The following is a 24,254-nucleotide window of genomic DNA, read 5'->3' as shown; positions in this document are numbered from 1 at the left end:
CACTAGATGGTACTTTTGTTCAACAAACTGTTGAAAGCACACTGAATTGCCATTCTTTGAGCCTCTCTTTTAAAATCAAATCCACCATCTAGTGGGCTCAGAAAATGAAGAAAATACTTCATAAGGCTTAATTTGGCCATTACTAGCTGTTGCCTCATCATTTTCAGTAAGTGTGAGGCACATCAAGTGTGAATAATGTGAAACTGCTGTTGCTCAGTATCAACACAGGCCACTGCAACAAACCAGAGGACATGAGAGTAAGCCTCTGTCGTGGCCTCTAGGAAAGGCTTTGTTAGGGGAGTGAGTCTAGAGTGGAGATTAAGGAAGCTTTTACTAAAGTTACTTTGGTGTTTATAAAACAGTTAAAGGTCCAGTGTGTAGGATTTAGGAGGATATATTGGCAGGAAAGAAATAATACTCATAACTATGTTTGTTTTCATTAGTTTATAATCACCTGGAACTAAGAATTGTTGTGTTTCCATTACCTTTGAATGAACTGTTTGTATCTACATATGGAGCAGGTCCTTTTACACAGTCCACCATGTTATTATATTGTAGCCAAAAACAGACAAACTACAATCTGGCTCAAGAAAGGGCTTTGAATGAATTTGACCAACTTTGCATGTCATGAGCCTGCCAAAGTAGCTGCCACAGTTAAGAAATGGAAATGCTAAAGCTACATTACAGCTGTAGTAATTTAATAAATAAACAATTTTTTGTCATATTTGCTGAAATTGTCACTGAATTCACACAGCATTAAATAATATTCTTCTGCCCTGTCTACTGCCTTGTAGTGCTTTTAATGGGATTACCACATATGAATGCAAAAAAACCAACAAGGACTGAGGATTCTTTTATACAGCTGTTAATCATGTCAATCACTACCAAGCAGCAATCTGCGAGGCTGAAAAATTAAGTGAATGTGGAGGTGTGAAAAACTGCAGGTCCTCCTCCAGAACAGAGTCGGTCCCCATAGACTACTTTTTGTAAAACTCACCTCTTTGCATTTTATCAGGGCTTGAAGTTATACATACTTAAAGTGGGCTGCTTTGAGTGACAGGCTGCCTGTGAGGCGTCGCTACGGTCTACTGTATATGAGCCATCACTGCTCATCAGTTGCAGTAAAACTGTCAAACTAGGCAGCGCTGACCAAATATGAATCAAGATTCTGTTACTGCATCATCTATTTCTCACCTCAAAATGTTTTCAGAAACATTTTTTAGTTGATGTTTAGCTGTAAATGAAAAAAATGTATGCCCAAGCTGCCATGTTGGGAACAGTCAAGCTCAAACTAAGCACCGCCCACCAGCCAGACCAGCTTTCTCATTTTACAGTACACTTCTATTATCACTGAGTGTAGGTTAGTGATGCTACATTGTAAAACATATGGTGATCTGTTCATACATTGACGTAGAAACTCCATTCCAACTCTCAAATGTTGACGCTGCCGTCGACTTTCAGGAACAAATTCAAATTTTCAATATCTCTTTTAGTTTTTCTACAAAGTCAGTTTAAAATACATGAAGTTTTCAGCCCTTCTCAGACTTTATAATGGGTGTGTATTGTGTGAGCTAGAGTGGGTGATGTCATCACTAGAGTGAAGAGCAGCTGTAAACTCATCGAGAAATTTTCTCTTCAACTCGCTCATACGGCCACAATTTTCACTGTACATACACAATTTATACCACAAAACGTAGGAAAATTTGTCCTGCTCACAGAAATGTTGACATGGAATCTGTCACACGTACACATTTTTGCTGAGCGGCTCCAAAGCAAAGGGAGCGACGATTTTTTTCTCATTCACTCCCATGTAATCTGAGAGGAGAAATTTCTGGAAACAGCTGAGGTGCAACACATTTGTAACTCGCTCTGGTGACCCCATTTTTGACTGTAGAAATATAAAACATGACACGTGCGTTCACGAGAAGTGGCTCGCTCTCACCATCACTTTATTTTCAAGATGGGACCAACGGTTTGGGTGTGGGAAGAATTTGTTCGAGGAGTTCAAACCCATTAAAAACAGCCTTTGCTGATCTGCTCTCTCATGCGCTCTGTGTGTGCCCCTCAAGTGCAGGCAAGTCAGGAATCGCCATGACAACGGCTGCACACACAGACACGCACACACAGCCCTTTACTCATACTTGAATTTTCTCTTCAATTCGCTCATACGGCCACAATTTTCACTGTACATACACAATTTATACCACAAAACGTAGGAAAATTTGTCCTGGTTACAGAAATGTTGACATGGAATCTGTCACACGTACACATTTTTGCTGAGTGGCTCTAAAGCAAATGGAGTGCCGATTTTCTTGTCATTCACTCCCATGTAAACTGAGAGGAGAAATTTCTGGAAACAGCTGAGGTGCAACACATTTGTAACTCGCTCTGGTGACCCCATTTTTGACTGTAGAAATATAAAACATGACACGTGCGTTCACAAGAAGTGTCTCTCTTTCACCATCACTTTATTTTCATGATTGGACCAACGGTTTGGGTATGGGAAGAATTTGTTTGAGGAGTTAAATCTCCTCTAAAAGAGCTCTCTTCTCTGTGTTCTGTCTGTCTCTCTCTGCTCTTCTGCCAGGTGCACCTAGTTTATTACCATGGCAACCGCTGTGCCACACAAACTCACAGAAACATGATGTGTGTGTGTGTGTGTCTACATCTTACATGCAGACATGACAGGGGCAGAATCTCCATTTTAACCCTTTAGTTGCCAGAGTTATTTGAGGAAAATATTCATTTCAACATTTCAAAAGGCTTTCGATTCTATTATCTATATTATCTTATTCTATATTCTATTCTATTCTATTCTACTATTCATCATGACCCAAAGTTTGTTATGGGAGTAAATTAACTCATCTAATTTGCATATTGTGGCGTCACTAGGCGGTGGCCATATTGGATTTCATAAATCTCAGTAAAACAGCATTTTGAACATGTTTACACAGTACATTTCTTTTGTTTTGTGCTGTTTTTGTCGTCTCATCCTCAAAATAAAGGAAGAGGAATCTGATGGGAGTAAATTAACTCATCTAATTTGCATATTGTGGAATCACTAGGGGGCAGCAATATTGGATTTCATAAATCTCAGTACAACATTCAAATATTCTAATCATTCAAACTTTATTTTATTAAAGGCAGCTATTCAGTGTGGCGTCAGCTTTTCAACAAACTTTCAAACATTCAGATCATTCAAACTTCATTGTATTCAAGACAGCATTGCAGCGTGGCTTCAGCTCGCAGCATTCACACCTGCAATTTCTTCAGAAATTGCTTCTCTAGTTATTATTATTCTTTCTCCCGCCGCCTCTTTGAACTGGAATTTGACCCCCTAAACATGCTCAAAAACTCACCAAAATTGGCACGCACATCAGAACCGGTGAAAAATTTTAGAAAATCATGACATTAACCCCTAAAGTGCCAAAATGGGCTCTCTAGCGCCACCTAGGCACACAAAAATGGCCGCCACGGCCTGTAGGAACGTCGTAGAAACATGAAACCAAAAGTGGCGTGTTCGTCTCATGAAGGCCTAAAAATCACGTGCTGACACCCCTGACCTAAATCCAACAGGAAGTGAGCTATTTGCCCTTTCAAAGTAAGATTTTGCCTTAAAACTGCCTTTCCTAAAAAATCTTCTTCTCATACACCGCTTATCCAATCGGCTTCAAACTTGCACAGATGACAGATAAACTCCTTCTAATCAAAAGTTATTCGTAACTTTTTCATTACTCGCTTAGTTTGGATTTTATGGCCTCCATAAGGTGAGATGTCAGAAAAACGTCCTGGCGATCTTCGAAAGCTGTCCCATAGGAAATGAATGGCAGCAGGGGGGAGAAAGAGACCAATCTTAGGGCTTTTTCTAGCATTTACAGCGTCTCCATACTTTGTGTTACAGACTCCATTCCAACTCTCAAATGTTGCCACAGGTCTCATCTATTCACTCATGTTTTCATCTTTTTCATATCTTTTACCGTTTTTCATCTGTGCCTCTCAAAGTACCATGAGCAAAAGTGGAGAAATTCTCACTTTACAATGGGTGTGTATTGCACGGAATGCTGTGAGCTAGAGTGGAGAGGGCTCTAAAAATCGTCTAAAACTTTTGTCTTTAAGCCATGGCCACAATTTTCACTGTACAGACACAATTTATACCACAAAACGTAGGAAAATTTGTCCAGCTCACAGATATGTTGACATGGAATCTGTCACACGTACACATTTTTGCTGAGTGGCTCCAAAGCGAAGGGAGCGCTGATTTTTTTCTCATTCACTCCCATGTAAACTCAGAGGAGAAATTTCTGGAAACAGCTGGGGTGCAACACATTTTAAACTCGCTCCCCTGACCACATTTTGACTCGAGAAATATAAAACGCGACACGTGCGTTCACGAGACGTGGCTGTCTCTCAAAATCACTTTATTTTCTTGCTTGGACCAACGGTTTGGGTATGCGAAGCATTTGTTCGAGGAGTTAAATCCCTTTATAAACAGCCTTTGGTGATCTGCTCTCCTGACGTGTCTGTGTCTGCCACAGGTGTGGGCAAGTCATTAATCGCCATGACAACGGCTGCACACACAGACACAGCCACAGGGTTCTCTGGTCTGTGTGTCTCACAATCTTTAAAGGACAGATTACAGCAGCAGAAACTTCATTTGAAACAGAACACACACATTATTAACCCCTAAAGTGCCAAAATGGGCTCTCTAGCGCCACATAGGTGCACTAATCTGGCCACTGCAGCCCGTAGGAATGTCGTATCAAGATCAAACCAAAACTGGTGTGTTTGACTTACAAATCACTCGTTGACACCCATGACCTAATTCCAACAGGAAGTGAGCTACTTGACCTTTCAAAGTAAGATTTCACCTCAAACGTGCTCTTAAAAAAACACATCTCCTCCTACACCGTTTATTGTATCGGCTTTAAAGACGCACACATGACAGCTCAGCTGCTGCTAAACAGATCTTCTGTATAACTTTATCTCTCTCATCATCACATTTTTTTCATGATTGGACCAACGGTTTGGGAATGGGAAGAACTTCTTCGAGGAGTTAAATCTCCACTACAACAGGTCTCTCTCTGTGTTCTGTCTGTCTCTCTCTGCTCTTCTCCCAGGTGCACCTACTTCATCACCATGGCAACCGCTGTCACACACAAACTCACAGAAACATGATGTGTGTGTGTGTCTAAATCTTACATGCAGATATGACAGGGGCAGAATCTCCATTTTGACCCTTTAGGTGAGTTTATTGAGCAAAAAAAATTCCATTTTCATTTCCACATTTCAAAAGGCTGTGGCTTGAAAGTGGTGAGACATAAAGGCATACTGTAAATGACAAAACTATTCATCATGACCCAAAGTTTGTCATGGGAGTAAATTAACTCATCTAATTTGCATTCCGTGACGTCACTAGGCGGCGACCATATTGGATTTCATACATCTCAGTAAAACAGCATTTTGAACAGATTCACACAGTAGATTTCTTTTGTTTTGTGCTGTTTTTGTTGTCTCTTCCTCAAAATAAAGGAAGAGGAATCTGATGGGAATAAATTAACTCATCTAATTTGCATATCGTGACATCACTTATCCATACCTACAGCTACAGAAAGCATTCAAACATCAAAACGTTCAGCTCTGTAAGGATTTTCTGATGTTTGTGGCAACATGTTTGATATTTCTAAATAATTCACAGTGACGACATAAGCTGGGGGCCAAAACGGGCCCGAGTGCGAGGTCCCGCCAAATGCTGCTTGCAGCTTTAATTTATTTTATTTTTTTTCTTCCGCCCATATGATCGCATTTTTCACTGCCTGAACATACCCCAAAACTCACCAAACTTGGAATATAAGTCACACCTGGCGAAAAATTTTATAATCTATTGTCGTCCTGAATTTCCACCACTAGGTGGCGCTATTATTAAGGACAGTGCGTTTTGGCTCATAACTCCCATATACTTTGTTGCACATTCAAAAACCTTATATCCATGCGTTCAGTGAATTGTGCTGAATCTTGTGGTATAGGCCACGCCCATTTCCGCCAAATGTTTCTCTTCGCAAATTCGCAAAATGTTGCAAACCTACTTTTTCGAACTCCTCCCAGGCAATTTCACCGATTGGCATGAAACTTTGCACACAGCATCTGTGGACCCTCCCGACAAAAAGTTATTAAAAGAATTCCAATATTCCAAACAATACGCAAGTTATTAAATAGCAACTTCCTTTAGATTTCATTCTAAACAGAAAGTGCTGCATATCTCCACATTGGTGTATCCGAAAAACATGAAACTCAGTTTACCACTTCCCCATGAGCCCCTGAGGCTCTGTGCAAAATTTCGGGTGATGACCACAAGGTGGCGCTCTTTAAATTGAAGTATTTTATATCTCAACAACGGTTGGGCGGATTAACACGAAACTTGGTATAATTATTGTCAATGCCCTCCTGAGGATATCTGATGAAGGACTTACTGATCTGCCACTAGGTGGAGCTCTGGTGGCCGTCTAATTTCATATTTGGCACTGTGCCAACACCATAACACTCATGGAAACAAAATTGATAGGGGTGGTATAGACTGGCCCCTGTAACTCACACACCAAAAATGACCAGCAGGTGGTGCTATTTTCAATGCAAAAGCGTTTATGGCTAATAAATCCCACATAATATGTTGCATATTGTTAAACCTTCCATTTACGTGTGCTCTGAATTCCGCTGAATTGTGTGGTGTAAGCCACGCCCACTTTCGCGGTAACTTTCCATTAGCTAAATCGCGACAAATGAAAAACATACTTTTTCGAACTCCTCCTAGGCGATATAACCGATTTGCACCAAACTTTGCATGTAGCATCTGTGGACCCTCCCGACAAAAAGTTATTAAAAGAATTTTGATTGTCCAACAAAACGGCCAAAATATAAAACAACAAATTCCTGTACATTGTTTTCAAAACAGACAGTCTTTCATATCTTGACCAAATACACTCCGATTACCACAACACTTGCTAATTGTGATGATGACGTTTATTTTTTTATTTATTACAGCTGACAAGACTTCTAGGTGCACGCCCCCCGACGGCAGCATGCCCCAACACGCGTGGACTGCCAGGGCCCGTTCATCGCTGCTTGCAGCTTTAATTAGGGCCTGAGCACCTAGCGGTGCGTGGACCCTATTGAAATGCAAGGATTTTTTATTAGGGCCCCAGCGACGACAAAGTCGTCCGAGGACCCTATTGAAATCGCGCTGTTTATTATTAGGGCCCGAGCACGTAGCGGTGCGAGGACCCTATTGAAATGCAAGGATTTTTTATTATTAGGGCCCGAGCACCTAGCGGTGCGAGGACCCTATTGAAATGCAAGGATTTTTTATTCTTCTTCTTATTATTATTATTCTTCCTCCAAATGAATTGCCTTTTTGGGAGGCTTAACATACCCGAAAACTCATGAAACTTTGCACACATCTCAGAACTGGTGAAAAATTTGATATTTTAAGGGTCTCGTGTGCGGGTTCCAAAAAATGGCTCAGTAGCGCCCCCTACAAAAGTTTGAGGAAACAGCCCCTGAAGCTAGTTTAACCTACATGTATGAAACTCGGCAGGCTTATGTAACGCACGGAGACGTACAAAAAAGCCTCTTGTATGCATGCTCTAAACCCAACAGGAAGTCAGCCATTTTGAATTTACTGTGCAATTTTGGTGCATTTTTGGCCATTTCCAGGGGTCATAAATGAGCAAACTAGTCCTAGAGATTTCATCCGATTGACTTCAAACCTTGGTCTGTCCCATCCCAAGATCTTTAAGATGAAAAGTTATCAAAAGCTTGAGTTTTCGTCAATGCGTGTGACTGTGGGATGGCGTCAAAGTTAGGGGTCTCGCCACTAAACAGTAAGTAGTTTATAACTCCAGCAAACATGGTCCAATTTTGGCCAAACTTCACAGGATTGATGACAGTCCCGCCCTGAACACATCTACATGTCAATAATTAGAGATAAACATAGCGCCCCCTACTGGAAATGGGAAATGTCATGCTTTAGACTTTAATGTACATCTCCTACAGACTTGACCAGATCCACTTCAAACTTGGTGAAAAAAGTCATAAGACATTGATGATGCTTTATTGTGGAAACTGTGAGTTTTCGTCGAAGGACGTGGCCACGGCCTGGCGGCGAACTTCGCCGTGATGATAAACGTTGCTGTAACTTGACTCCACGTGGGAATATCTTGCCAAAACTTCACACATATGATGACAGTCCATCTACAGAGGAATTTTGAATCACCGCCATAGCACCACCTTCTGGCAACAGAAAGCTACTTTATACATTCTTTGATGTCCCGCTTCTAGCAGGTTAATCAGACCCACCTCAAACTTGCTGGTCTGAGTCCTTAGACTTTGATGATGCTTAAAAATGAAGCTTTTTAGTTTTCATCAAACGCTGTCACCGTGGTGCTGCCTTGTTCGCCATCAAACACGATGTTGTTTTGAAAGGACAAGGGATGCTTGAAAACTCACCAAACGTGGCATACACATCACAGGTCACAAGTCCTGTTGCCTGATGTGATTTATGTGCTTTGATGCACCAAGATGGCTCAACAGCACCCCCTAGAATATTTCAATTAAGCAGCCCCCAAAGCTGCTTTGACCTGCATGTATGAAACTTGGTAGTCACCTGTAACACTCTATTACGTACAAAAAAGTCTCTTGGAGCAATGCTCCAAACCCAACAGGAAGTCCGCCATTTTGAATTTACTTGTGCCACTTTTGTGCGTTTTTGCCCATTTCCAGGGCTTGTAAATTAACGAACTTGTCCTACAGATTTAATCAGATTGGCTCCAAACTTGGTGTATGTAAGCGTGACTACGTTGTGACCACAAGTTATCACAGGATTTGCCCAATGTTGAATGGCACGCCCGCTGCCGAGCGTTGAATCTTGAGGTCTCGCCATGAAAAACGAAATTGCTGTAGCTTTGGCATAAATGGTCCAATCTCCACCAAACTTCACATGATTCATATTAGTCCCGCCCTGAACACATTTTCATTACCATATTGCCTGATAATCATAGCGCCACCTAGTGTCGAAAGGAAGTACTTCTTATCAGACACTTATCTTTGGATTAACCTGAAATTTCAATGCTGTGGTGTATATTTGATGTTCATAAACCTGACATATCATTAGTGTCTACGTGTGCTGCAGAGGGTTTAATTTTGATGTCTCACCATGAAACAGGAAATTGCTATAAATTTGGAGTAAATGGTCCGTTGTCCACCAAACTTGACATGATTCATATTTGTCCCACCCTGAACACATTTATATGACAATATTCCATGATAGTCATAGCGCCACCTACTGGTGAAAGGAAGTACTTCTTACCAGACACTTATCTCTGGATTAACCTGAAACTTCAGTGCTGTGGTGTGTATTTGATGTACACAAACATGACATATCATTAGTGTCTATGCGTGCTGCAGAGGGTTTAATTTTGCTGTCTCGCCATGAAACAGGAAATTGCTATATTTTTGCTGTAAATGTTCTGATCTCCATCAAACTTCAGATGATTCATATTTGTCCCGCCCTGAAAACATTTATATGACCATATTTCCTGATACTCATAGTGCTACCTAGTGGTGACAGGAAGTAGGTTTCAAACACTTATCTTTTGATTTATTTGAAAGTTAAATGCTGTGGTGTATTTTTGATGTATAAAAACATGATGTATAATTACTGTGCTCTCCAACTCCCTCTAGTGGACAGAGGAAGTGAAACAAAATGTGAAATATGTCATTCCAGCACTGTATCAGGGATATGCCAAGTCACTCCTGCATGCGATTTCTTTGACAGAAATGAATTGACACGTCAGAAGACGTCCTGGCAGCCCCCCCCCCCCCCCCCCCCCCCCCCCCGAGTTGCGTGGAGGTGTGAGGGCCCGTTCATTGCTGCTTGCAGCTTTAATTAGGGCCCGAGCACTGACTGAACGCCGGCGAAGGCCCTACTGAAACTGCTCCGTTTATTATTATTATTATTATTATTATTATTATTATTATTTTCATTTATTTTTTCATTTTTGTTTTTTTAATTCCGCCAAATGAATTGGACTTTTCAGGGCTTAAACGTGCGTGAAAACTCATGAAACTTTGCACACTTCTCATAACTGTGTGAAAACTTGATATTTCAAGGGTCGCATGCTCGGGTTCCAAAAAATGGCTCAGTAGTGCCCCCTACAAAAGTTTGAGGAAACAGCCCCTGAAGCTAGTTTAACCTACATGTATGAAACTTGGTAGGCTTATGTAACACTCCAGGACCTACAAAAAAGCCTCTTGGAGGCATGCTGTAAACCCAACAGGAAGTTGGCCATTTTGAATTTACTGTGCAATTTTGATGCATTTTTGCCCATTTCCAGGGATCATAAATGAACGAACTAGTCCTAGAGATTTCATCCGATCGACTTCAAACCTTGGTCTGTCCCATCCCAAGACCTTGAAGATGAAAAGTTATCAAAAGCTTGAGTTTTCGTCAATGCGTGTGACCGTGGGATGGCATCAAAGTTAGGGGTCTCTCCACTAAACAGGAAGTAGTTTATAACTCCAGCATACATGGTCCAATCTTGCCCAAACTTCACAGGATTGATGCCAGTCCCGTCCTGAACACATCTATACGTCAATAATTAGAGATAAATATAGCACCCCCTACTGGCAACAGGAAATGTCATGCTTTAGACTTTAATGTACATCTCCTACAGAATTGACCAGATCCATCTCAAACTTTGTCAAAAAAGTCATAAGACGTTGATGACGCTTTATTGTGGAAACTGTGAGTTTTCATCGGCCATGGCCTGGCGGCAAACTTTGATGTTTCGCCATGATGATAAACGTTGCTGTAACTTGAATCCACGTGGGAATATCTTGCAAAAACTTCACACATATGATGACAGTCCAGCCCTGAACACATCTACAGAGGAATTTTGAATCACCGCCATAGCACCACCTACTGGCAACAGAAAGTTACTTTATACATTCTTTGATGTCCCTCTTCTAGCAGGTTAATCAGACCCACCTCAAACTTGCTGGTCTAAGTCCTTAGACCTTGATGATTCTTAAAAATGAAGCTTTTGAGTTTTCATCATGTCACCGTGGCGCCGCCTTGTTTGCCATCAAACACGATGTTGTTTTGAAGGGACAAGGGATGCTTGAAAACTCACCAAACGTGGCATACACATCACAGGTCGCAAGTCCTGTTGTCTGATGTGATTTTTGTGCTTTGATGCATCAAGATGGCTCAACAGTGCCCCCTAGAATATTTCAATTAAGCAGCCCCCAAAGCTGGTTTGACCTGCATGTATCAAACTTGGTAGGCACCTGTAACACTCTATCGCGTACAAAAAAGCCTCTTGGAGGCATGCTGTAAACCCAACAGGAAGTTGGCCATTTTGAATTTACTGTGCAATTTTGATGCATTTTTGCCCATTTCCAGGGGTCCTAAATTAACGAACTAGTCCTACAGATTTTATCTGATCGACTTCAAACCTTGTTCTGTCCCACCCCAAGACCTTGAAGATGAAAAGCTATTAGAAGCTTGAGTTTTCGTCAATGCATCTGACCATGGGATGGCGTCAAAGTTCGGGGTCTCGCCACTAAACAGGAAGTAGTATATAACTCCAGCATACATGGTCCAATCTTAATCAAACTTCACAGGATTGATGACAGTCCCGCCCTGAACACATTTTCATTACCATATTTCCTGATACTTATAGTGCCACCTAGTGGCGACAGGAAGTAGGTCTCATCAAGCACTTATCTTTCAATTCATCTGAAAGTTACATGCTGTGGTGTATATTTGATGTATAAAAACATGATGGATAATTAGTGCGCTCTCCAACTCCCTCTAGTGGAAAGAGGAAGTGATACAAAATGTGAAATATGTCATTCCAGCACTGTATCAAGGATATGCCAAGTCACTCCTGCATGCGATGTCTAACTTTGACAGAAATGAACCGAAGCACCAGAAGGCGTCCTGCCAGCCCCCCTAAGTTGCGTGAAGGTGCGAGGGCCCTTTCATCCCTGCTTGCAGCTTTAATTTTGTTTGTTACTGTATTTGTATTTAGTCAGTTTTTTTGTCAATGTAAAGTGCAACACCACCTCCCTTTTTGTTTTGTCTGTTTGTGTAAAACATTTCATAACCACACATATTAAAGTCTGTACCTTTTTCAGTGTTCAACCAGGTCTCAGACATGGCTATTATATTGAATGGTGAATTAAATTGGTCTAGATATTCTTTAATGGAGTCGTAATTTGCATACAGACTTCTGCTGTTAAAGTGGATAAATGTAATTTATTTAATTTATTTTATTTTCTGTTTTAATCATGATATTACATTTCATTTCTGACAGTCATTATTAATATTAGCAAGGAAGTTATTATCAGGATCAATTTCATTCACCATGCTTTGAGATTGATAATCAGTGTACATGAAAGTTTCCAGGTCCAAACTGTCACAATCAACATGCATGGAAGTTTCCCTTTCTACATCATCCCCAGATGAGGATGAGTGGTCATCAACACCAGGCATGTAAAACAATTTCAGGAAGTTGGTAATAGGAGAAGAAGTCAGAGATGTTGGGCATGGAGCGAGACCAACACATAGAACCAGCAGACAGACCAACAGACAAACAAACAGAACACATACTGTTGGGAATAGAATGATTTTATGTGTTTTACTATAAGTTGTGTTTCACTATATAAGTTTTAGATGTGTGAACAATGAGAATACTGAGATGATTTCAGCTGATCTGAATGTGTTTGCTTTGCAGAAGTGGAGAAGTACAGGAGAGGAAGAGACATGAAGTCTGAGGAGCACATACCGCAATGCTTAGATAATTAGTTTCATATATGGTAAAAAGAATAGAAAGTGATACACAGATAGTAAGGTACAGCACGTGTAGGGAGTTGTGTTGTTCTCTTGTCTTTCAAAACAGGAACCACGCCCCCACCGCCAGCGGGAAGGAGTCAGATTAACAGGAGGCAGGGGCGTGGTGTGGTGAAGGAGGAAGTGGAACTGCCAATGAGAAGAGGACAACGCCTTGCGTGCACAATGACACTCTGTTACGCTCAAATATACTGGGTCAGGGAAAGGACAGGAGGTCAGACTTCGTGAACTGACACACCTTTGTTGTTCGTCAAGGACGTGAAGTTGAGACCCAGAGCTCTGTAATTTTATTCCTTTACTGCTTAATAAACTACATTAACTGAGACCGAATATCTTCTCCTATTGCTTCATTAAAGAACACGCAGGACTGAGCTCACACATAGCACATTGGAGAGTAGGATGAGACTCTTAGTCCAACAATACATACATACATACATACATAAACACACCCACACCCACTCACAACCACATAAAGATGAGTGGCAGGGTAACTATAATTGAGCTAACCACCACAGATTCAGACGGGGTCATCCCTATGTTTCCAGCGTTCTATGTTTCCCGGGTTCTATGTTCCCAACTTAACCATGCAAAAAAGCTTCTATGTTCCCCGCTTACACAAAAAGGGTTCTATGTTTCCCGCTTGGTTGAGCGGGCAACATAGAACCTGGGAAACATAGAACCTTTTTTGTGTAAGCAGGGAACATAGAACCTTTTTTGCAGGGTTAAGTGGGGACATAGAACCCGGGAAACATAGAACCCTGGAAACATAGATACGCTCCCATTCAGACTGCTTCATAGCCCGTTGGGTAGTAATAAGAGGGCAGTTCTTATACTGATAATAATAAAGAAAAAACAACACATAAAAAAATATATTATAGGTATGCATCTATACCCACGTGCATAAGCATACATGTGTATACATATACATACACACAAACCCATACCTGACTGAATTTGATTAACCAAAATCATGCAGTTTATAATCATAAGTGCAATAACAAAGAATATACAAGAGCACTTCCGTTTTTCCCCCCTCTTTTTTAAATAACTGAAATTATATATAAATTATATCGTTTTCCCTTTTCCATTACATTATTCCATCATAACTATTGCATTAAGAATCTACACTCATGTCAAATAACTGTAAATCAAACATCCCTGGTCGAGCTTTCCTGCGACAGTCTTGATTTTTCGACATTCTTGACGGAGAGCAACGATGTCTCAATTTGTGGCCAACAATTATGAGGAGCCATACAAGACATATTTCATTCTCACTCTCTCACACCATACATTCTCCTTTCACATACATATATTTTCACTCTCATATTTATACATTTTCACTCACACACATATAATTTCACTCTCATATTTATACATATTCACTCACACATTCATATATTTTTACTCACACATTTATACATTTTCACTCACACATTCATACATTTTCACTCATATTTATATATTTGAACACACACATTGATACATTTTTCTCTCATATTCATATATTTTATGCACACATTCATACACTTTGCTCTCATGCACATGCAATCATGTATACATTTAATACTATAAGTAATATATGTATGTAAAAGAAAAATGTATGTATGTTGAAAGAAAATATATTTATGTAAGAGAAGAATGTATGCATGCGTGAGTGAGACTATAGTGGAAATGGAAGGCAGTCCATTTATTGTCTACATACTCCGGTACAAGCAATGGTTGCAACGCGCCATAAAACCAAACGAAGAAGAAGAATTTATTGCGTTGTGATTGGCTGAGAAGCTCAAGTCAAGCAGAGTCATGTTCACATCAAGTCACGTTCAGCATGGAGGGGGGAGATGATACGCGGGCACTTCAGCAAGCTATTGGGGTATTAAGAAATATTTTGTCATCCCCTGAAACGGTCACATCCTTGTCCTCGTCCCTTGAGCGGCAGAGGACAGGCTCAGCTGCACCTAACGTTACTCACAGCCTGGTGGAAAGTGAGATGAGAGAACTTTTCAGACCAGGCAACTCCCAAGTCCCTTCAGCAATCCAAGCGGCAGCTAACGTGACACAAGGCCAAACCGGAGGACTGCGGCGGCCGTCACATAGTGTTGGGCACGGCAGTTCTTTAGATGTTACTGAATCACTAGAATCAGTTCGCTTAAAAGATTCGTTCAAAAGATTCGTTCACTGAATCTTTCACCGAATAGTTCAATGCTTGGCGGGAGGAGCCTGCGACTCTGACTCACTTAACTGATACAAGGCTTCATGTTTCAGTTCTGGGAATGGAGACGGCTGGGAGCGCTGTGTTGCTTTGACAAACAGCAAAGTTTGTAAAAATAAACTTGTTTATAAATCATGATGTTTTAAGTGTCCTGTCCTATATATAGTAGGTTATTGTAAATGAAGACTGTTTAGAATGAGGGATTTTTAACTGGTCTACTCGGCAAATTGGGTTGAGGGCTCACCTGCACTGCACTCACTGTGCAGTACGTTCAGTCGCACTGTGACTGAACGAATGTGGCGTGCTACAGTACCAGTACTTTCAGTGAGTGATCCTTTCACTGAACATACTGCAGATCACGGTCACTTAACATGCACACTTTTGCACAGTTACCTCGTGATGAGAGGATCTGACAGTCTCAGCCACACGTTTTCTCAAACTGTGGGTTTTATACACTACTTGTTACATGCTGTGTTATACTGTACATGAGTTGTTGCTTGCTGTGGCAATTTAGCAAAGTTAAAAAAAAGTTATTTCTCTCCGGGATCAATAAAGTGCCTATTACACCTAACACACCACACCCCTAGTCTCGGTCGCTGCAGCTGCTGCTCTGCTCTGACTTCTGAGTCTCACTCTTTTCATTACTGCTGCCAACCTAACGTTTTAAGTTTGTTTATCTGGAAACTAAATCTGTTAAAACAACGGGGAGGTGTGTGTATATGTTTATGTGGCTTGACTCCTGGCTACATTAGCCCTTAGCTTGGAGAAAACGGTCTCCATGAAAGTGTATCTCTGAGAGGCAGTCCCTCCCTCCCTGCAGCCTGGCTGTCTCCGCCTCGTGAGTGATTCATCATTTACACGGACTGAATTGGCAGCTCCAGTCCCGGCCTGTACACTCGCTGCTGAGAGCTCAGCTGAACTGAGAAAGAAAAACGAATCAGTTCTGGAAGTGATGCAGTTCAGTATGTTCACTTAAAAGATTAGTTCTTTTGAACGACACGTTCACGACCAGAGTTGGGTATAACGCGTTACAAAGTACTTTGATTACTTTTTGCAGTAACGAGTAACCTAACGCGTTAGTTTGCTGTTTGAGTAATCAAATACTTAAGTACATTTTCAAACAAGACATCAGTTCCTTCCTTCCTTCCTACTTTTAGAACGCTGGTCCTTCAGCTCCGAAACAGCAACGGCTGTCGTTTGGTTCTAATAACGGAGATAACGTGAAACCTATCAGTCTGAAAGAAGCCACAGAGCTTGTGGCTCGCTACGTGGTCAGAGAAATGCTGCCGGTGTTTAGGTGGAGTCTAAATAGGTGGAGTAGGACTCGCTGACAGACGTGTGTGTTACTGTGTGTGTTCATGTGCCAGCCAACATGTTGTTGTAGTCACCTAAAAGCGTCAGCAGATGGCAGGAGCTACATTTGAAGCGCCATATGTAAACTGTCAAGCTACTGTATCTTCCACAGGAAGTTCTGACAAATGTTTCAGAATAAAAGCCTATTTTGAAAATGGAGGGATTCTCTCAGCCGAGGTTATAAGGGGCTTTTAATTCATTTGAAGTGTTGAGTTTGAAATGACGGTGCGATATGTTAACTTTACAAAGACAACGGAGCGGATAAAAAGTAAATATATAAACACACAGAGGGATTAATAAATAATGGACCGTCTATAATGTAGTCTGCTTCAAATGAAGCTGGGAGCCTCTGCGGTTGTGGTGAGTAAAAGCCTCGCCGCTATTTGTTAATGTTATTACTTTGTGTCTGGCCGTGAGGATGTACCATTGTTTGCTAGCTTGATGCTAATGACAGTAACATTAACTCAGCGGGTTGACAAAGTGCCTCTGCTGTTTCACACCATCATTTCCCCCTTTTACTCTGTGTGGTAACATCCCTAGAGGAAATATTAAAAATGCTGGGGTGTTGTTGTCATATGTCTACGGCAGCAGATCGTTCTGTGTTTCTACTGGTCAAAGTGACGGCTGTGATGGGAGAATTGGATCTCAGTGAAGGGCAAGTGGTCCACAACTTTAATTTTGGAGACAAAAAAATGTAGGCTTAGCACCCTGTGGTCCATTGCCCAATAGGAAATGTAGAATACTCAAAAGTACTTTAAAAGTGCTTGAGTTGCTTTTCTCAGGGGGTAACGTTGGAAGTATTTTTAAAGTAATTGAGTTACTTTACTCAGGGAGTAACGCAGTAAAGTAACTGGTTACTTTTTTAGAAAGTAACGCAGTAACGTACTTTGATTACTTTTAAAGTAACCCTTACCCAACACTGTTCGCGACCGACACAGCACTACGTCATTGCGATATCAGACTCAGCAACACTTTGGCAACTGGAACTCTCGGTCAAGGAAAAGGTGGGAACAACGTAACGTTAACGTTAGATGGTAACTTGTCAATTTACTAACATTAAATCCTAAATGTAACATTACTTCTGCTAATTTAGCAACACACTTTGGCAACACAGTCAAAGCTGGTTAGTTAACGTGAGTCTAAACAGTACAGGCAAATAAAAGTTATTTAAATACAGAAAATATCGGAGTCTGTTTTGAACTTGTGAGCCGTTTTATGAAAGGGATAAATGTAGCTAACTAGAGAAAATGTCCACTAGCCGTGATGCTAACTTTCGCCATGTTCTACTCAGTTCGAGCAGTGACAAACCTATTTCAGATCCATTTTTTTTAAATCCCCAACACTTACATTGTGTAGTTTTAGATTGCTAACGTTTTTAGCACAAGTCAATAAGATTGTACATAGCAAAAATAAATGACATCACCCAGAAATTTTATTCAGCTGTACATTTTAGTTTGTGTGGCGCTAATGCTAACGCTGCTAATGTTAGTTCACACAGGTAGAGGGAAGATCTTTCAGCAATAACAGGTTAAGTCAATCTGTATAAAAATATGTCAGAACTTATGTTAAATGCAACATAGACTACAACTAGGGTTTTTTTTTCCATAATATGTGCTGGCTTGGCTTGACTCCATTACAACGGGGCTAAGTTACTCGCTTGAAGGTGTGTATTTAACTGATGATGAGCTTGTCTTGAGTAAAAGCAGCGCTGTTTACTGCAAGCAGTGATCAAATAAGCGGCTGTGAAACGGTGAATATATTGTTTTGAGTGTCACAATCTCCGCGAAATGACTCGTTTCACTTACAGAATTTAGTTAGCCGGTGAGTCCCTGAATTAGCGACAGTAAACTTTGATAAACGCATTCAATTTCCTGTGCATTCTTCACAATTAAAACCCCCGTCATTTTGTTATTTAAAGGCTTTTAATATGAAGCAGCAAAAGCAGGAAATGGTGTGTTTTCATCAGCAGTAACTTAACATGCCTCTGATACAGCTGAAAGCGTTCAGGAAACGGTAAAATAAAGCAGAAATCTGAAAGTACAAACAGGGACGCAGGAGAGAAACTAAACTTCAAGCCACAGAGAATGAGATAGAAGCTACAAAAGCACACAGAGACTTTTAAAAACGTCTTTCTCTCTGGTCTCCAGCACAGACATGAGCAACTACAGACCACTGTCACATTATTTAGCCCTAAGTGACAGTAACATTAACAACCTTCTTAAGATATTGACAGTGCTTTATTTTAAGTAAAAGAGTGTTATTGTAGGTCGTTGTAGTACAGCCTTTTCTGTTTTCTTGTTCATCCATCAGCTTGTTAATTCAAATGTATCAAATTGTTTGATGTACTCCCTGTCACCAGTTTTAGATCAGTGTTAAAGGGCATGCATGATGAAATGAATGACAGCCATTTTTTTTAAAGAGCTGTGGTATATATGAATATCATATTTCAATTTGTTTATTTCAATTTGTTCATTCACAAAGCCAGAACAGAATAGCAACTAAACTATATATCAATATAAATCTTACATATATTTTATTTTAATATAAAATATTTTATGAACTTATGAGAAATGTACTTCATAATGTACTTATGCTTTCTGTTAATAAATATTCATAAAAATATTATTCAAAAGAGCTGTAGTAGGATTCCAAAAAACACAACATCCCAGATTTTGCCATGTTTTATGGGTTGATGAGCACAGAATGCAATTAAAGATGAATACATACATTTCTGCTTTGTTTTGTAGGGCCAAAACACATCATCACGATACTTTCAACAAAGACATCATCCTTCTTCCGAGGCCATCAGACAGTGTTGTTGTCAAACATCGCACAAAGCAACAGTTACACGAAAAAGGACATATATTGAATGGATTTGAATTCCAGAAATCCTGGGACCAGAGGAGTGTCACTGAACAAATCCGGGATGCCTTTGGAGAAAAACTCTCTGCTGATGTGAGGTAAGCACTTTTATTAAATTATGTCAAGTCTAAATTTAAAGGATATCTCCAGCAGTGAAAATGACATGTAATTAGATTATGTATACAACAGATCAAACCTAAACTATTAGCCAGTTATTTAGTACATTTGATATTTTTTGGCATCGCTTACATTCCTCATTTATTTTTCTGACTGCTGGTTTTCTGCTGTGCCCATCTTCAAAGATGAAATGAAACACGGGTTGTCAGTGTATCAGTTTTCAATGCGTCCTGTGCATCCAAAAAGGTTTTTTGGACCCTTTTATAACCTTTTGCATTTTTACCCACTGTTTTTCAGCCTCGAGTTTCTGATGGCATGTGGCAACAGATTGATTTCACCCAAACTGCGTGCTGGACAAGAGCTCGATGCAAATCTCATACATAAAGTCTATAAATCCAAAGCCCTATACATCAGACCATCAATCCCTCAGCCAATTTTGTATGTTGTATCACATTTGAATTGACTTGCAGAGCATTGTAATAATAATAACCATAATAATCATAATTGGTGCATAAACATGAATGAAGATTAATGTTATCTTTGTCATTCTTAAAATTTCAGTTCAGCTTTGTAGCTATGAACAACTCTCTAACCGAGAGCTAAAATTAGGAGAGGATACTGGTACTCTATGGGCACTTTTAAAGCATGGACAGCAAAAGTAATTCTTAGAATTATAATCTTAAGTCTTGGTCTTTCCAGGTACTGTTATATTTCCAGTTGAAATTTAATATATCTGAAAATATGTGTTATGTCTTTCCAAGGATGATATTACAGGGTATAGCAGTGAGGACAACATTTGTGAGGAAAACACTGGTTCAGCAAGGCAGCTGCGCTCCTCATCTCTAACAGGAAATAGACACTCACATGCATCTTCAGACGGTTTCACCAGCCGAATGACTGCCTCCCCACCAACCCGTACCTCTGCAGTTCAACTTTTTGCCTCATCACCTGGGTGTGAAGCGTTAGTCACTCAAACTCCTGCCTTGACATACCAAAGCAGTATCTCAACCAACCACAGCAGCACTTCAGCAAGCAGTTCTTCTAGTCAATTGTCAGTGTGCTCACTGGAAAGCTGCCCTTCCACCAGTCAGCCTTCTACCTCATCATTTGGAGGAACACCTTCAGTTGATCCAACTCTGGTCCTGCCTTGCCAAAACAGCTCAAGCTCACCCTACCAGGGCAGCACTCCAGCAAGTCTTTGTTCTGTGTTACCCTCTACCTCAACACACCATCAGTCAGCAAACTATGATAACTACCTTTTAGTAATGGCTGCACTGTCTGACATGTCTTCTGATGATGAGGAATTGAACCAGGCTATACTGGCAAGCCTACAGAGTGAAAGGTTAGTACAAAATGCAAATGTTTTATGGTAGCCACTTCCAAACACAGTTTTGTTGCATTATTAGTGAATTCAGGTGCCATACCTGCTCATATGTTCATATGCATATATAATGTGTATTTTGGCCATTGACAGCACTGGTATGTAAAAGTTAAATGATGAGGCTGGCAATTTTCTATATTTTTATTATTGTCAACAAATGTTGTGCATTGCCAAACCAACAACTAACAAATTTCTATTCAGAAGTATGGTGCCTGTATCCAAAGCCTGATATCTTATTCTTCTGTGCTGTTCAGCTCAGTTGTTGTCCAAAAACTATTAAAAACACTTCAGTAAGCCACAACACTGCACTTCGTCCCTGGAGATGGCAATTACTTTTGTTTGTTTGTTTTTGTTTAGAAATGTCTCCAAAGACTAACAACAGTGATACAGTTGTTACTGTCAGGAGAGAGGTTACTTTAATAACAGGTGCCACTGAGCATGCTTGGAACACAATTTACAAAACTTTGCTTATTGTGCTACATATCACAACCTCTTGACCTTGTATTATACTAAATGCTTACTAATATACTTTGTATGTGGCAGTTATGTTCTCATGTTCAAAATTGTCAATGACCATGAAAAATACACACATGATGCCACATTCTTAACTAGTATATACTATAATATAATATAATATAATTTATACTAATAAATTTATACTAATAAATTTATACTAATTTATATTATAGTATATAATATAAATTAGTATATACTATAACTCATATTTATCTTGTTTATCTTGTATCTTGTTTCAGAGGGACCACAGGATCATCGGTGCCAGCAAGAAATATTTTGCAAGATCCTGCAACAAAAATAAACTACCAGAGGAAATGCAAGTTTAACATTAACCGATCCACAGCCCTAGATGGAGCCATCAGAGGTTTTAAACGAGGGACCTGTGATCCATGTCACAGTATTTCTGTCAGGTTTTCTGATGATATGGGAGTACCTGAAGAGGCTGTGGACTTAGGTGGACCAAGAAGAGCATTTCTAAGACTGTTAATGGAAGCTTTGCCCCTATCTCCAATGTTTGAGGGAGAAGGTGGCAAAATGAATTTAGACTTTGACAGTACTGGTATGTATTAATTGTAATGTCATAATAAGTTTATTTATTGAAATCACTACATTTTATATGATGGTACAGGTATTTGTCAAGTCTTTGTACACATGCACTGTCAAATAAATGATTTTATTTTCTCTAGTCATGAGAGAGGACAGGTAGGCAGGGCCATTGCAGTAAGCCTCGTACATGGCGGTCCACCCGCAAGCTTTCTGTCCCCAGCTCTCTTCTCTTGCCTTGTTGATGGCCCAGAATTGGCAAAGCCAGTTTTTGAAGATGTTGCAGATATTATTAGTAGTAGTAGTAGTAGTATGTTTTATTCAGTCATCATCATCACATACAACATAGGAACATACCTGCGTGAAAAAATTAAAAGGGTAATTTTTCTTCTGAGTTTTAGAATATGTTTATGTGCATCTGTATCATCACTAGTGACTTGTGTAGAGGGGAAGATGTTAAATTACAACCCTTTCAAATTTTGTTTGTTGTATCTATTGGAAGGTCCCAGAATGTACATCATTTGAAGATCTGCTAGCAACAACAGAGCCACTTGAGGAGTGTTTGGCCAATGCTGGCTGCCTGAGGCCACTGCGGAGGTTGGAAGACAAGAATCTGCTTGTAGATGACATCCTGATGTTCCAAGTGATACACAGAGTGCATGGTCCTTTTGAGAGGTAAATTTTTATCCAGCTTTTTTGCCTCTACAATAAAGAACTGAAACCCATGAAGACTGCCTTGTGTTAAGGGTTTTTTGAAGGCCATTTCTGTTTAAGTGTAATGCTAGGCCATGCCTACCCTCCACATGAATTGGCCAAGTCCAAAAACTGAAACAGATTTGTGAGAACTTTGTTTTTTCTTCTTTCCTCTCCCATTAATCATCTCACAACCCCTCAGATTTATCTGCTGACCCTTTGGAAGGGCCAGACCCCTAGGTTGGGAACCATTGGACTAAACTAGCTACTGTATATAAAGTAGTTGAAACTAGCTCCACCTCCAGCAGCTCCAACAGTAACACATGCTGCTCTAACACTGATGCTTCACTATTAATAATCTAATAATGTCATATATAATAATATATCCAAACCAAACACTACTTTTACTACAATACTGCATACTACATCGATCTCATAGTACTTACTTACTACTTTAGTAGGATTTGGAGTGTTTTTACAATGCTGTATTGGTATACTTTTACTTAAGAAAAGGTCTTGGCACTTCTTCAACCACTGGTTACCAAGTATGTTGAAAAATATGAATTTGACATACATACTTTACTGTTGTAACTAACCTGAAGTAAAAGATATTTGCATATTTTAATAGGGTTTAAATTTCTATATTTATAATTATATTTTTTCTTTGATTCATTCATCTGCTACATGTGAAGATGTTAAAACAAACTTTTTTGTTAAAACTGAAGTCACCAACCAAAACACTTTAAAGAGTGTGATTTTTTAGAGATTTCGGGATGAACTGAGGACACTTGGTGTGCTGGACAAAATGCAAGCTCACCCGGAGAGTTTTTGACCCCTTCTATGCTGGTCTCCTACAACCCTCACAGCTGACCTGGTTGACAGTGTCTTCACCATCCGCCTATCTCCAGTTGGCAGCAACAGAAGGCGTGCTGAAGAAGTTGTTGTTCCTTTCTGGAGAGACTATCTAACAGATGCAGAAGGTTAATGTATTAGTGATATAAGTGTTTCTTGTCTTACTTTAAATTAATAATGTACTGCATCTTGTCACTGTATATCACTTAAGAGTAGGCCTAGTGATGCGTGCAGTGTGTTTTTTTTGTTTTGTTTATTTTAATCTAATTTCCAATGTATTGCTTTCTCTAGATCAAGAGGGAACGCACAAGCTGGGGACAATTTTTGCCTTTGCCACTGGAGCCAATACTGTTCCACCAATTGGCTTCTCTCCACAACCTTCAGTTGAATTTCTTCACCAAGAGCATGACACAGGAACCATCTCCAAACTGCCCATTGTAAATACCTGCATCAACTGTTTGAAGTTACCACTGCACACCTCTTACAAAGACTTTCAGGAAAACATGGACTTTGCATTGGGCAATACCCATGGTTTTGGCATAGCTTAATTCATGGGCAAGCCTTCTTCTCAGTATTCTGTCAAGGTCAAGTTCACACTCAGATAATTCCAAAACAGTTCCTGACAAATGTTTTTGGTGTGGATATCATTCCACATTGTTTTGTTTGAAAAATACATATTGTTGCATCTTTGTTAAAACAATAAGGTGCTAACATTTTCTTTAGTACATTTCAGATTTTCAGAAAGTTCAGTGAAGGCAAAAGCTGACTTCTAATGAGAAACTTATCGTGATGTAATCTTAAAATTGTTGTGGAACTTAGCT

General features: G+C 40.0%; 1 protein-coding gene and 1 pseudogene across 2 annotated transcripts in view; one reads left to right on the top strand and one right to left on the bottom strand.

The window, feature by feature from the left end:
- Positions 1–24,254, bottom strand: part of tnfrsf21 (tumor necrosis factor receptor superfamily, member 21) — a 301,642-nt gene that overhangs the window by 6,334 nt on the left and 271,054 nt on the right. The window lies entirely within an intron of this gene.
- LOC144466583 (uncharacterized) lies at positions 14,733–24,049 on the top strand (annotated as a pseudogene).

The sequence above is a fragment of the Epinephelus lanceolatus genome, chromosome 13 (assembly GCF_041903045.1).
Source record: "Epinephelus lanceolatus isolate andai-2023 chromosome 13, ASM4190304v1, whole genome shotgun sequence".
Classification (NCBI taxonomy): Eukaryota; Metazoa; Chordata; class Actinopteri; order Perciformes; family Serranidae; genus Epinephelus; species Epinephelus lanceolatus.
The sequence above is the reverse complement of the archived record's forward strand: the minus strand, read 5'-3'. Positions and strand labels throughout refer to the sequence as shown.